We start from the raw sequence: 14,782 nt of genomic DNA, 5'->3' as shown, positions 1-14,782 counted from the left end.
ACAAACAAACAAAATGAACAAAAACACATTTACTCCTTCTAACAGCATGCAGGTGGAGGTGTGCCCTACCTCATAACTTGGAAATACCAGCCTGAGGCCCTGTGTACCAGCACTTACTCTTGTACCTGTGAAAATGAAGGACAAATTTATTACCTTGATGATTGTGGTGATGGGGACCTGTTCCCAGCAGTTACAGGTTAGCGAAAGGTCCCTGCTGAGGACAGACCTCAGGAGGGCAGTTGGTCCAAGACCCACATCACCTTTCTTGATATTTCCTGATCCTGCCAAGGGTGTGTAGTCACAGTTCTGCGAAATTCTCTGGGATCCAAGTCTAGGACCCATAGCCTAGGATTTCATGGCCCTGCCTCCTCCCTGGCCTCTGACAGGATATTTTCTTCCAACAGGTGGAAAAGGAGGGAGCTTGTCTCAGGCTGCAGGTAAGTACGAAGGGGGTTGATCCCTGAGATCCTCGGGATGTTGTGGTTGAGAGCCCATAGAGGAGCTCACCCAATCCTTTATCCACATCTTCTGTGGGCTCTGACCAGGTCCTATTAATTTTTTTATCCTTTCTTTATTTCATGGAATTTCAGTGGTTTGTGTTTGTTTTTGTTATTGTTTTGAGACAAGTTCTGGCTCTGTTGCCCAGGATACAGTGCAGTGGCACCATCTTGGCTCACTGCAGCCTGTGCCTCTTGGGCTCAAGTGATCCTCCCACCTCAGCTTCCTGAGTCACTGGGACTACAAGAGCCTGCCTCCACACCCAGCTAATTTGTGTGTGTGTGTGGAGATGGGGTTTCTCCATGTTGCCCAGGGTGGCCTTGAACGCCAGGGCTTGAGGGATCTATGTGCCACGGCCTCCCAAAGTGCTGGGATTACAGACATGAGCCACCGTGCCCAGCCTGTTAGATAGTTTTAAGTTTTGGTTTTTAACTTTTTATTGTGGAAAACTTCAAACAGAAAAAATTAGAAAGAATAGCAAAGTGTTTCCATCACTCAGCTTCAATAGTCATCTGTCCCTTAGAGAATCCTAGTAATCTAGACCGGAATGTGAATCACCAAGGCCTGTTTAGATGACTAAGGCAATAAAAAATCAACTCCATCAATTGTGTGGGATGAGTTTTCAACAGCAACACCTGTAGCAGAGAAGGGCAACAGCTTCTTTTCCGTCCTTAGACTGATGGAGATTATGAGTATCCCCTTTGGCGGTGGGGTGCTTAGACATTTCACTGGAAGCCTCAAGAGGCATTAGAATGGATCACTGGAAAAATAAAGTTGTGAATGTATTTGTATCTTGGATATGTAGTGGAAGTACACGTTGGAAGTTACAGTTATGACACAATCTATTTTCTGTATACCCAGAGGTGTTTTTTTTTTTTTTGTCACAAGAGAAGATTTTCAAGGGAAATTAAAAAACATAAGAAACCACTTAGTCTGAGCAATAGTACATTGTGGTACATTGCCATAATCAGCTCCCAGGAGAAGACAGTGCCAGGACCTGCAGCTTGCTTCTTTGAGTCCGGAGCACTAATCAGGGAACCAAGGCTGGGAGGGTGGGGGAAGGCCCAGGCTGACCTTTCTTTCCTCACCTTCTTTCTCAGATGCTGCTGGGGAGTCTGAAATGGGAGTTTCTGCTCTCCTTGTCTATTTCTCCCTTCTCCCTCCCTGTGACTGAACCTTCCTCCTGCAAGGATGCTCTTCTCAGCACATGGCTGTGAAAATGTCATCAGGGTCCAAGAGGAGTGAAACTGTCCAATCAGGTGGGAAAACGATATCTCTGAGGCCCCCAGCAGAGTTTCCCCTCATCTCGGTAGGCCTCCTTACCAAACCCTTCAGGAATGATCCCATCATGCTTCCTCACAGAGCTTGCCCCGGAAGAAGGTGCATGATTTTCAAGGATCTTGGCTTTCAGCTTCATTCTTTTGAAAAAAAGTATTACTGACACTTCGAGTATGACACTAGTAGAGAAAATAGTACAGCGAACCATCATATATGTATCAACCATGAATTACCTTCAAGAATCATCAACTTGTAGCTAATCTTGTACCATTTATACCCTTACCTAGTTCTCACCCGTAATACATGCTGGATATTTTGAAGAACATTTCAGACATACTTCATCAGTAAACATTTTTAAATGTGGCTCTAAGAGAAATTTGTGAACTTCATAATTACAACAAATGATCATTTCTAAAAATGGATATGTTTAAATGGTGATCCAAAGAGATGCGCTTATTAATTTCTGTCGTTTTGCCTCTTAAGTATCTTTAAATTCACCGGTTCTTTTTTCTGTCTTTTCTTTTCAGCCTTAACTTCTGCCACAGTTTACCACATCCTCCTGTTTCCTCCTCTCTGTGGTCACAGAAACATTTCTTAGTTGAGATACAGACATTTTCTCGACTCAAGTCTTCTTCCTCTGTCTGGTTCATTTGGCACCTTTATCAACTCTATGCAAAGTGAGGTTTCAAGTCTCTATAAAGATCATTGGTACATGAGGGGGTCTGCAGCCTACTGTCCTGTTTACTCAGTCTGCTGTTATTCTACTATAGTTGTGATATCAGGAGCAGCACTGTCTGGAAATGATGCTGGGAGCTCATTCTGGGTTGCCTGAAAAATGAACTAATTAGAACCCAGGACTTCCTTGTATTCCAGTCAGTGGGGTTTCCAAAAGTTAGAATCCAGTGGAACCAGTGGTGTTTTTCTCACTCCTGGCAGAGGAGCGTGTGACTAGCCATGGGTCCCTAGGTCTCCAGTTCCTGGGTAGCTGGCATTTCCAAACACCCACTATGTATTAGTTGTCTTTTACACCATAACAATTATCCCAAAGCAAGTGGCTTAAAACAACACACCTTTATTATCTCACAATATTTGCAGGCCAGCAATTCAATACAGCATAGCTGGGTTCTCTCTTCAGGGCCTCTCAAGGCTGCAATCACAGTTGGGGTCTTCTCTGAAGACTTGACTAGGAAAGGAGGCGCTTTCAAGCTCACTGGCTTAGTTGCTGGTAGGAAGCAGGAAGGGTGGTAGGTGAAGGCTCTGGTTCCGCTTGGATGTTGGATGGAGAGCACTCTCAGTTCCGCACCACACGGACCTCTCTAACATGGCAGCTTGCTTCCTTAAGTCAGTAAATGAGAGAGTCAGCTAGCAAGATAAAAGCCACAAACTCTTATTGCCTAATCATGGATATGATAGATTCTCACCTTTGTCATATTCCATTGGTTAGAATTAAGTGACTAGATTCATATCAAACTCAAGGTGGGAAGGATCCCACAAAGGCTTGAATACCAGGATGGGACCACTGGGGACCACCTTAGAAGTCAGCTTACCACACCCTGTCAATAACTGACACTCTAATCAAGGGTGCTAGGTGCCCATGCTGTTTGTGTGTCTCTTCATTGATAAGGCTGCTCTCATGCTTGACTTACAGTGGAGAGCAATAACCCACTGCCGCATACCTCCCCTCTGCCTGCATGTCCAGTAGCGTGCCCAGTTTGCTCTTCTATGGAAAAATAGAAGGAATGGGACTCATGCCTTCTCTTTACTTACTGGCACTGAATTGAAAGTTCCTTCAAAAGCCTGTTTCTTTATCCATAGCATGTGATATTCTGGCTTTTTTCCTGAGCCCTGGTGAACCACAGGTGATGAGCCCAAGGGACCTGCTTTGCATGACAACCTCGCACCTGGTTTTCCTCTCGCAGCCCTCTCCCAGTCTCTCCTCTTTGCCTTGTAAGTTCAGTTTCACCCCAAACACTACCTTTTGACTATTTTATGTCCCCTGTTTGCAGCTTGAGGGACAGATTATTTCTGCCTTTTGCCCACCATCTGCTCCTGTGACCCTGAGTGGAAGATGTCCTGGAGAATGTCTTGGACATTATTAATTGGGTTTTCTCCACACCAGCACACATACACACCCATGTGCGCACACACACACATACACACACGCACACACGCCAACACACGCACATGCACTTTGTTGTGGAATCTGGTGGCTGTGCTCTTATGTGTACTTACATGAATTTGTGCTTAATGGATATATCAAGCAGTCTTCATTGGTTACCCACACCAACTGTTATGCTTTATGGACAAACGCATGCATTCTTTCCTAAATAGACTGCATATTTCCTTTGCTTTTCTAGCAGAGTGGATAAAATGTCCAACTTTGGAGTCAGGCTGTCTGGGTCCAAATTCCAGCTTAGCTTCTTAGTAATTGTGTACCCTTGAGGAAATTCCTTAACCTTTTCTAGCTGTCAGTTTGCTCATCTGTTGAGTGGGGTGGTAACTGTTTCTAGTTCACAGAAAGAATGTGAGGATGAAGTGCACACAAACATTTCATATAGTGTCTGATACCCAGTGAGCGAGGAATAGATGTTTACAGGTCTCAGTCCTCACAGCAATCCTGTGAGTAGGTTCAATTTCTCTCCCATTTTAAGGTGAGAAAAGTGAGACTACTTTGGCTAGAGCAAGGGAGCAACTGAATACAAAATGCACTTCAAGTTTCAAATATTTAGTATAAAAAAAGTAAAAAGTCTAATAAATACTTTTTATATTGAGTACATGTGGCAGTGCTTATATTTTAGCTATATTGGGTCAAATAAAATATATTATTAGAAATTTTTGCTCATTTAAAAAAAATTACTATTGCTACAAGAAACATTTAAATTGCACATGTGGCTTTCATTCTGTTTTTGTTGAACAGAGCTGATTTTGATAGTGAAAACAAATCCACTCACATCCGGTTTTCTCAGTGTGAAATAACTAGCCGAGTGAGTTATCCCTTCTTGTAATCTCTTCTTTGTACTAAGCACTTTGTAACAGCTAGCTGCAGATTGTAGCCTGTCAATACTGACCGTAACTATCAGTAGTAGAACCAATACCACCAATATGCAGCATAACTATCAAAGTGGAGGCAATTTTTCTTTTTTATTCAAACTGAATTACTTATCTCTGTTCATTCAACTGAAGGGAATCAGGAGAAGATAAACCACTCTCCGTGTTCCCAAACTCCACAAGAGCCATGCATTAGGAGCAAGAATCCTACCTACTGGCTGGGCGCGGTGACTCATGCCTGTAATCCCAGCACTTTGGGAGGACAAGTTGGGTGGATTGAGGCCAGGAGTTCAAGACAAGTCTGGGCAAAAATAGCCAGGTGTGGTGGCATTCGCCTGTAGTTGCAGCTCGGGTGACTGAGGTGGGAAAATCACCTGTGCCTTGGGTGCAAGGCTGCAGTGAGCCATTATCATGCCACTGTACTCCACCCTGGGTGACAGAGTGAGACCCTTTCTCAAAAAAAAAAAAGAGAAAACAAAATCCTACCTCCTGAGAGTCCCTATTATTGTAATTTCTAAAAGTGCCCCACCAGACTCCTGAACCTAATTGACTTAGTACTTAATGCAAGTAGGTGAGTGAGGGCAAGGGTTCAACCTCAAGCCCTTCTATAATCAGTATTAATCCATTCATAAAGTTGGAACCCTCATGTCCTAAACACCTGTCATAAGATTCCACCTCCCGATATGGTTGCTTTAGTGATTAAGTTTTCAACACATGCTTTTTGGAGGACACATTTAAACCACAGCATAGGTACTTTCTATTAGCTTCATAATAACTGTCCCAGGAAAATGGTGTCATGTACAAGATGAGGAACTGAAACCCAGAAAGGTGACTCTCCATGGCATAAGTCACACAGGTAGGAAATGGCAAAGCAAAAATTTACACCCAGGACTCCCTGGGCTTTGCCACCATGTGCATTACCTTTTCACTGGATATCACCTGGCAGAATGGACTCAGGTAATTAGGGGGATTAACCAGGGAGAAGGGAAAAGTTGACATAACCAGAACTAGAACACAGATCAGGGAATGCGGTTCTGAGTGGTCCATGGCAATGGAAGCCCAAGGATGTCTTGAAAGTGGTTAAAAACCAAAAAGAATGAGGTGCAAAATGCACAAATGAAATACAAGTGATGTTCAAATACAGCTTTAATTATACCTCAAAGTTTGCCTCAGCTCATCTTGGGAGTGTGAGGAGAATGAAGAAGATTCTGTTAAAGGGTCTTTAACAGAAACAGTGTGCATGGGAAGTGTATTAAAATCTTTTTCAACTCCATGTGTTTCCTTCCAGACACACTGGAGCAGGTGTTGGGTCCCAAGGCCTCAGGTAGCCCTGGGCCTGTGTCTTAGCTTGGTGCAGCACATGTGACTGCTAGTATGGGTTGGAGGCTGATGCCTGAAGCTTTCTGAAGTGGGCATTGCACGCTGCTAATGGCTCCAGTTCTGGGGTCCTGCTGGTGGTTGGGTCGTGGTGGAGATCAGGTCCTGCTCTCACCACTCTACAAGTCACTCTCTCTGGTGGCCTGGCTTCCAGGACTCCACTAGACATTTCCCTGGTAGGAGCTCTCTGTGGCAGCTCCACCTCACATTTCTACTTGGCATCACTCTAATGGAGGCTCTCTGTTGTGCCTTCACTTCTGCAACAAGTCTCTGCCTAGTCTTCCAGGACTTCAAAGACATCTTTGAAATCTGAGTGGAGGAAGCTTCCACTGCTTACTTTCTGCAAGGCTGCAGAGTAGCATCCCATGCAGACTACCAAGGTCTATGATTCGTACCTTATGGAGCCATGGCATAAGCCACGCCTAAGGCCACTGCTGGGGTGACAACTGAGTACTGTGCTGGGGTGTAGGGAGCAGGGTCCCAAGGTGGTCCTGGGCAGTGAGCTCCTGGAGAGAGCCTGTGCCCAAAACCATTCTCTCCTCCTAGGCCTCTGAACCTGTGATAGGAGGCGCAGCCTCAAAGATTTCTGAAATGCCTTTGAGGTCTTCCATTCTCTTGAGAAATAGCATCTGGTTGTCTTCTACCCCTTCCTCTTTAACAAATGGCCACTGAGCTACATTCTTGGTTTCCTCCTCTGAACATACCTTTTCTTTTCTTTTTTTTGAGAGGGAGTTTCGCTCTTATTACCCAGGCTGGAGTGCAATGGCACGATCTTGGCTCACCACAACCTCTGCTTCCTGAGTAGCTGGGATTACAGGCACGCTCCACCATTCCCAGCTAATTTTTAAAATATTTTTAGTAGAGACGAGGTTTCACCATGTTGACCAGGATGGTCTTGATCTCTTGACTTTGTGATCCACCCGTCTCGGCCTCCCAAAGTGCTGGGATTACAGTCTTGAGCCACCATGCCCGGCCTGAACATGCCTTTTCACTTTTCACATGGCCAGGTTTGGTTTTCCAAATCTTTCTGCTCTGCTTCCTTTTTAATTATACATTCTGTCTTTATTTCTTTGCTTCTGAATCTCAGTTGTAAATGGCCAAAAGTAACCAAGCAGCTGCTTTTATATTTTGCCTAGAAATTTCTTCTCTCAGATATGTTAGTTCATCACTCTAACATTTGGCCTTCCACAAAGCGCTTGGGTATGGACAGAGTTCAGCCAAGTTCTTTGTGAATTTATAACATGGATGGCCTTTAGTTCCATTTCCAATACTTTGTTCCTCAGTCCCATCTGAAACCTCATCCGAATGGTCTTTATTGTCTACATTTCTATCAACATTCTGGTCATGACCATGTAATAAGTCTCTAAGGAGTTTGAAGCTTTCTCTAGACTTCTTGTCTTCTAATCCCTCACCAGAATCTAGGCTTCCTGCTCCTCCAAATTCTTCCAGCTTCTACCCATTACTCAGTTTCAAAGCTGAATCCATGTCTTCATGTATTTGTTATCAGCAACACCCTACTTCTTAGGACCAATTTCCTGCCTTGGTCCATTTTCTGTTGCTTTTAACAGAATATATGAAACTCGGTAATTTATAAAGAAATGAAATTTATTTCTCATAGTTCTGAAGAATGGGAAGTCCAAGGTTAAGGGGCTGTATCTGGTGAGAAGCTTCTTGCTGATGGGGACTCTGCAGAGTCCTGAGGAGGTGCAGGGCACTGCATGGCAAGGGGGCTTGGTATGCTAGCTCAGTTCTCTCTTCTCCTTATAAAGCCTCCTGTCCCATTCCTGTGATAACCCATTAGTCCATTAATCTGCAAATGAATACAGAGCCTTATGATCCAATCATGTCTTAAAAGCTCCACCTTTTAGTATTGCCACATTAGGGATTAAGTCTCAACATGAGTATTGGAGGGAACACTCAAACAAAAGCAGTATAAAAACAACTCCAAGGGATATGGTCAAGACTACAGGTGGTAAAGAATAGGCTAGAAAATGAAATAAGCTAAATTTGCTAGAGATGTGCTGTGGAATTATCTGTCTGTATTTCCAGCTATAACTGTAGCTTCCTCAACTCCATTTCATCACACAAGTATGAAAAAATAAATTGAGACCCAGGTTCCTATTTTTAACAGAAAAGTAAGAGGCTGTGGCTCAGTGTACCATAATGTTGAGACAGGGATGGGGACATGTCAGCCACACACTTCTAGAAGAGGGAATGAACACAGATCAGTGTGAGGAAGGGGCTCATGGTGGACAAGGGACCCAGATATATTCAGATGCCTTCGCAGAAAGAGAAGTCAGAGTAGTCTCTTGAAGTCACAAAGGGGAGGCATGAAGAAATCCTACATCTCTGTTCCTCACAAGGCAGTTGTCTCAGGTGACAGAAAAATAGTCATGAACAAATTCTGGCCACTCATGGTAAGTGGTGACACTCTAAACAGCCCATCACACAATAAAAAATTCCAAATCAACAAATCCCCATTCCTATTTCCTCTGCCCCACTCCCAACCCATTTCAGGCCCTCCAGGGTTTTATCTTTACAAACCTTGAGTGAACACCAGAGCCCTGGGCACAGTTACTGCCTGGGTAGAACAAAAAAAGGACCTGACCAAGCTTGGTGGCTCATGTATCTCATCCCAGCACTTTGTGGGGCAGGCAGATTTGCTTGAGCTCAGGAATTCCAGACCAGCTTGGGCAACATGGTAAAACCCCATCTCCACAACAAAATACAAAAGTTAGCCAGATATGGTAGCATGTGCCTGAAATCTCAGCTTCTTGGGAGGCTGTGGTGGGAGGAGCACTTGACCCAAAATTTTGCCACTGCACTCCAGCCCAGGCAACAGAACCAGATCCTGTCTCAAAATAAAACAAAACCAAACACAAACCACCGAAATTCCATAAAATAAAAAAAGGAGGAAAAAATAAATAGGACCTGGTCAGAGCCCACTGGAGATGTGGCTAGAAGATGAATTGTGGGATGGGTGAACTCCCCCATGGGCTCCTGACCACAATATTCCAAGGATTTCGGGGATTAGCCTCCTTCATACTTATCTGCAGCCTGAGAATTGCTCCCTCCTTTTCTATCTGTAGGAAGAAAATGTCCTATGAGAGGCCAGGGAAGAGGCAGGGCCATGAGGTCCTAGAGGAACCCCCAGGCCTTGGATCCCAGAGAATTTTGTAGAACCGTGACTGTAGACCCAGGGCAGGATCAGGAACATGAAGAAAGGAGATGTGGGTTCTGGACCAACTGCTCTTCTGAGTTCTGTCCTCAGCAGGGACCATCCCCTGACCTGTGACTGCTGGAATCAGGTCCCTATCGCCACAGTCATCAAGGTGATAAATCTGTCCTTCAGTGTCACAAGTGCTTTACAAAAGCATAAGTGCTGGCACACAGGGCCCCAGGCTGATGCTTCCCAGTAACAAGGCAGGGCACATCTCTACCTGGAGCTTGAAACTCCCAGTGGGATAAGAAAACTCAGACCCCACCCTACACCCCTTCCCTACCTGAGTTCTTTCTCCTCCACATCACAGCAGCGACCACAGCTCCAGTGACCACCAGGCCAGCAACGATGCCCGTGATGGAACAGGAACATGAAGAAGGAGATGGGATTGTGGGCTGAGAAGACGGCTCTGGGAAAGGAGGGGAAGGTGAAGGGCCCTGATCCTGTTGAAAGGCTCCAGAAGGGCTCCTGTGTTCCTGGAGAAGCGATGTGACCCCCCCATCCCCTCCTTACCCCATCCCCTTCCTTACCTCATCTCAGGGTGAGGGGCTCAGGCAGCCCCTCGTGATGCACATGGCACGTGTATCTCTGCTCCTCTCCAGAAGGCACCACCACAGCTGCCCACTTCTGGAAGTTTCCATCCCCTGCTGGCCTGGTCTCCACAAGCTCCATGTCCTGGGTCTGTTCCTCCCCATCCCGCTGCCAGGTCAGTGTGATCTCTGCAGGGTAGAAACCCAGGGCCCAGCATCTCAGGGTGGCCTCATGGTCAGAGACAGGGTGGTGGGTGACATGTGTCTTTGGGGGATCTGAGGGGAAGAGTCAGAAAATTCAGGCGCTTTGCATCTCTCATGGGACAGTCCAGCAGTGCCTGTGTAACCATCCTGAGAACGAAGAGGACAATTAGAGTAGGAGAAGAGGGCAAAACCCAGACACTAGCCTGGACTTAGGGGTCTAAGATAGCCTCTTATTCCTTGGAAAGTTCTAGAATTGGGATGAGATAGCCCAGGATAGAAGGTGAAAAGGGATTTCTGGTCCTGGCCTGAACGGATGCTGAGTGACGGAGAAAAGCTGAAGTCAAACCTCCACAGACACTTGGTGTGGGGCGAGAACCAGGCAGGAGAGAAAGTCCCCCATGATCCCTAACACAGGGAGTCAAAGAGAACTGCTGACCAGTTCATTTGAAGGATGGAATCTCCAGCGAGACTAGATTCCTTAATTGCCCCTGAGAGGGGCTGGCCCTTTAAGAGTCACTCTTTGGTACAGGATCTCCTGCACCCAGGGTGACAGCTCCCTCTCCTGATCCAAGGAAGGAGTGGCATTCTGGCCTGTTTCCCTGTTTCTTCTATTCTTTGAGGTCTATCAGCTGTGGGCACAGTTCCAGCCTAAGAAGGAGATGGGAAATTTGCCCTGTGGCCCCTCTTACCCGCACGCTGCAGTGTCTCCTTCCCGTTCTTCAGGTATCTGCGGAGGCGGTCCACACACGTGCCCTCCAGGTAGGCCCTGACATCCTCCGCGTGTTTCTGCACCTCCCACTTCCGCTGGGTGATCTGAGCCGCCAGGTCCGCGGCGGACCAGGAGCGTAGGTCCTCATTCAGGGCGATGTAATCCTTGCCGTCATAGGCGAACTGGTAATACCCGCGGAGGAGGCGCCCGTGGAGCCCCAGGTCGCAGCCAAACACTCCCTGGTAGGTGTGAGACACTGGCCCCGCCCCGGTCCCGCCCCCGCGATCAGCCCCGCCCCTGCCCCGCCAATCCTCGGGGATTTTGGCCTAAACTGTATATGAGACCCGGTAAAGGAGCCTGCAGCTCTCTTGGGTGGGTGGAGGGTCTAGGCGGATTCCACAGCCTCAAGGTGGGTCTTGGATCCGGAGCCTCGAGGGGACCCGTAGGGGATGAGGAGGGGTCGTGACCAGGGAGGAGGCAGGACCATGAGGTCCTAGAGGATTCCCCAGGCTTGGACCCCAGAGAAGTTTACAGAAGTGGAACTGCAGACCCAGGGCAGGATCAGAAACATGAAGAAAGATGCGGGTCCTGGACCAACTGCCCTCCTAAGGTCTGTCCTCAGCAGGGACCTTCCCTTGACCTGTGACTGCTGGAATCAGATCCCCATTACCACAGTCATGAAGGTGGTAAATCTGTTCTTCATTGTCACAGGCGCTTTACAAAAGAGTAAGTGCTGGCACACAGGGCCGGGTCACTCACTGGCTTCGCTCTGGTTGTAGTAGCGGAGCAGGGTCCGCAGTTTCACTCGGAAATTCTGTGCGGTGTCCAGGGCTGTCCGTGTCTCCTCCTCCCAATACTCCAGCCCCTCCTGCTCCACCCACGGCGCCCGCGGCTCCATCCTCGGACTCGCGGCGTCACTGTCGAATCGGGCGACCTGCGTGTCGTCCACGTAGCCCACAGAGATGACGCGGGGCTCCCCGCGGCCGGGCTGGGACACGGCAGTGTAGAAATACCTCAAGGAGTGGGAGTCTGCGGGCAAGGAGGGGCGGAATCTGGCTCGAGCCAGAGGGAAGGGATTGGGGCGGGAGAGGGGGCGTTGATGCGGTTTCCCAGGGTTCTGCATCCCCACTGGACAGGCCCCTTGCTCCTCCCAACTCCGCACTCACCTACCCGGGTCTTGGTCAGCAGCAAGGCCGTGGAGAGCAGCAGGAGGGTTCGTGGCGCCATGACCCCCATCCTTGGGATCCCGGGAGGGTCTGAGTCCTGGTGGATGCATGGGGACTTTATAGCCGGGAATCTTAGTGACTCTGATTGGCTTCTCTAGAAACCTGACACCCAACGGAAATGAGAACTAAGGCCAAGAAGTCCAGGAAGAAGGACCCGACACCAGTTTGGAGAGCAAGAAGTGAAACTCCTGGGAGTGTGGAATCCTCAACGCTGGGTTTCCCAATCTCCAGACTCTGCCCTCAGGGTCTGAGACCCTGAGAGCCACGCCTGGGGACCTGGAACTTTGTCCTGCTCCTTTTCCTCCTGCTTCGAGTGCTCTTTGTCACACTGTCTCCCTGATATCTGGCCCAGGAACTGTTTAAATCAGTGGGGTTTTTTTTGTTTGTTTTGTCAGGATCTCACTCTGTTGGCCAGGCTGGGGTGCAGTGGTGGAATCTTAGTTCACTGGAGCCTTGATCTTCTGGGCTCAGTCCTTGATATCTTGGTCTCCAACCTCAGCTTCCTGTGTAGCTGGGACTGTAGGCCCGCGCCACCACGCCCAACTGATTTTTGAATGTTACGTAGAGGTGGAATTCCACCGTATTGTTGAGGGTGGTCTGGAACTCCTGGGCTCAAGCGATTGCCTGCCTCCACCTCCCAAAGTGCTGGGACTACAGGCCTGAGCACCTGGACTTAATTCTACTTTTCTTTGAAAAATCGGACCTGCTTCAAGAAGTTGCTTTTGCAATCAAACCAGCTGAAACTGGTTAGAATGAAGATAGCTGGCAGAACGCCCTAAAAAAGATCTCAGGTTTCATTATGATCCTGTTTCTGTGCTAAATGGCACTCTCACCAGCACCACGACAATCGGCAATCTCTGTAACATTGACTGGAAGAAGTCCTAAAAGGATAAAAAGGAAGGCAGCATTACTGGCTCAGAAAAATTCACCCACCCCCTCTTCCCATAAAATACGTGATCATTCCTGCCCTTATTTTTAATTCCCAATCCCTTCATTAGAGCAAACCTATATTTCTACCCCCTCACCCTTTGCTAGCCAAGAAGTTGATTTGCCAGAGCTGTTCCCACCTTTTCATTTCCTGGCCAGGAAATAAAACTCGTTCTGCTTGATGCTCAATTTTGGTTTCGTGTATTGGCTCTGCAACTCCCAATGGGGAAAGATCCCACCTTCTGGAGCTGTTATCAGAAAGAAGTCCCAATCCAGACCCCAAGACAAGGTTCTTAGATGTCCCACAGGAAAGAATTCGGGGCAAGTCCACAGTGCAAACTGAAAGCAAGTTCATTAAGAAAGAAAAGGAGTGAAAGAACAGCTACTTTATACAGAGTAGGCCATTCCGGAAAGGAAGAGGAGGAACACACGCACCCTAGGTAAAATGCATGTTTATATATAGGATAACAAAAATCATGGGGAGATGTGCTCTACTACAAAGGCTTGTAATAAAGGATTAATTTTTTAAAAATTACTATATTTTGTAAGAATAGGTATTATTGGGAGGCCGAGGCAGGCGGATCACGAGGTCAAGAGATTGAGACCATCCTGGCCAACATGGTGAAACCCTGTCTCTACTAAAAATACAAAAAAATTAGCCAGGCATGATGGCACGTTCCTGTGGTCCCAGCCTCCTGTGGGAGGCTGAGGTGGAAGAATCGCTTGAGGTTGCAGTGAGATTGCACCGCTGCGCTCCAGCCTGGTGACAGAGCAAGACTCCGTCTCCAAAAAAAAAAAAAAAAAAAAGAATAGGTATTATTATCTTTAAAGCAAAATTAGGAAGGCATCTGTTCTCAAGATATCAGAATATCAGGACATTCTTGAGTCTGGTCTATTCAATAAACATTATCAATCTGTTCCCTTAACCATAAGCTAGAGGCTGGGAATGCCTTACCTCCTGGGAATGCAGCCCAGCAAGTCCTAACCTCATTCTTCCTAGCCCTCATTCAAGATGGAGTCGCTCTGGTTTGAAGGCCTCTGATAGACTTACTCAGATTTTTGATAACAAGAAGAGTGATCATTTCGCATTTTTGCAACTGTCATTCTTGTCTGTCTCATATGATATGTGTTTTTAAAATTTTTTAAATTTTAACTTTTATTTTAGATATGGGGGTACATGTGCAGGTTTGCGACATGGATATGTTGTCTGCTGCTGAGGTTAGGGGCATGGGTCCTGTCATTCGGGTAGTGAGCATATACCCATAGGTAGTTTTTCAACCCACATCCCCACCCTCCCCACTCTAGTCATCTGCAGTGTTGGTGTTCCCATGTTTATGTCCCTGTGTGCTCAGTGTTTAGCTCCCAATCATGTGAGAAGACGCAATATTTGGTTTTCTGTTCCTACATTAATTCACTTAAGATTATGGCCTCTAGTTGCATCCCAGCCATTCTATTATTTTGATTGAAGGGTGTATTTTAAAAAAATATAGCCTTACATAAATATTGAGTTGAAAAAGGGAGGATTATTATTATTGCTGTTGTTTTAGAGAAAGCGTCTCACTCTGTTATCCAGGCTGGAGTGCAGCGGCGCCATCACAGCTCACTGCAGCCTGGGACTTCTAGGCTCAAAGAATTCTCCCCTCTCAGCCTTCCCATTAGCTGGGACTACATGTGGGAGCTACCATGCCCAGACTGGGAGGATTTTAAGAGTTTTTTCATGTAATTGTGGGTATTCATCTTTCACATTACACAAAACGATACAAGT

At 46.9% G+C, this 14,782-nt stretch overlaps 1 pseudogene across 1 annotated transcript; it reads right to left on the bottom strand.

The window, feature by feature from the left end:
* Nucleotides 1-5,319: 5,319 nt before the first annotated feature.
* Nucleotides 5,320-12,893, bottom strand: LOC100403653 (saoe class I histocompatibility antigen, A alpha chain-like; annotated as a pseudogene). The gene is made up of 5 exons (XR_013533896.1): nt 11,624-12,893; nt 10,845-11,120; nt 9,952-10,227; nt 9,705-9,830; nt 5,320-9,284 (listed from the first exon to the last, which is right to left on the bottom strand). The product of XR_013533896.1 is annotated as a saoe class I histocompatibility antigen, A alpha chain-like (transcript).
* Between the last annotated feature and the right edge of the window lie 1,889 nt (nt 12,894-14,782).

Source organism: Callithrix jacchus, chromosome 4 (assembly GCF_049354715.1).
Source record: "Callithrix jacchus isolate 240 chromosome 4, calJac240_pri, whole genome shotgun sequence".
Classification (NCBI taxonomy): domain Eukaryota; kingdom Metazoa; phylum Chordata; class Mammalia; order Primates; family Cebidae; genus Callithrix; species Callithrix jacchus.
Note: the sequence above shows the minus strand (reverse complement) of the source record. Positions and strands in the feature narration are given on the sequence as shown.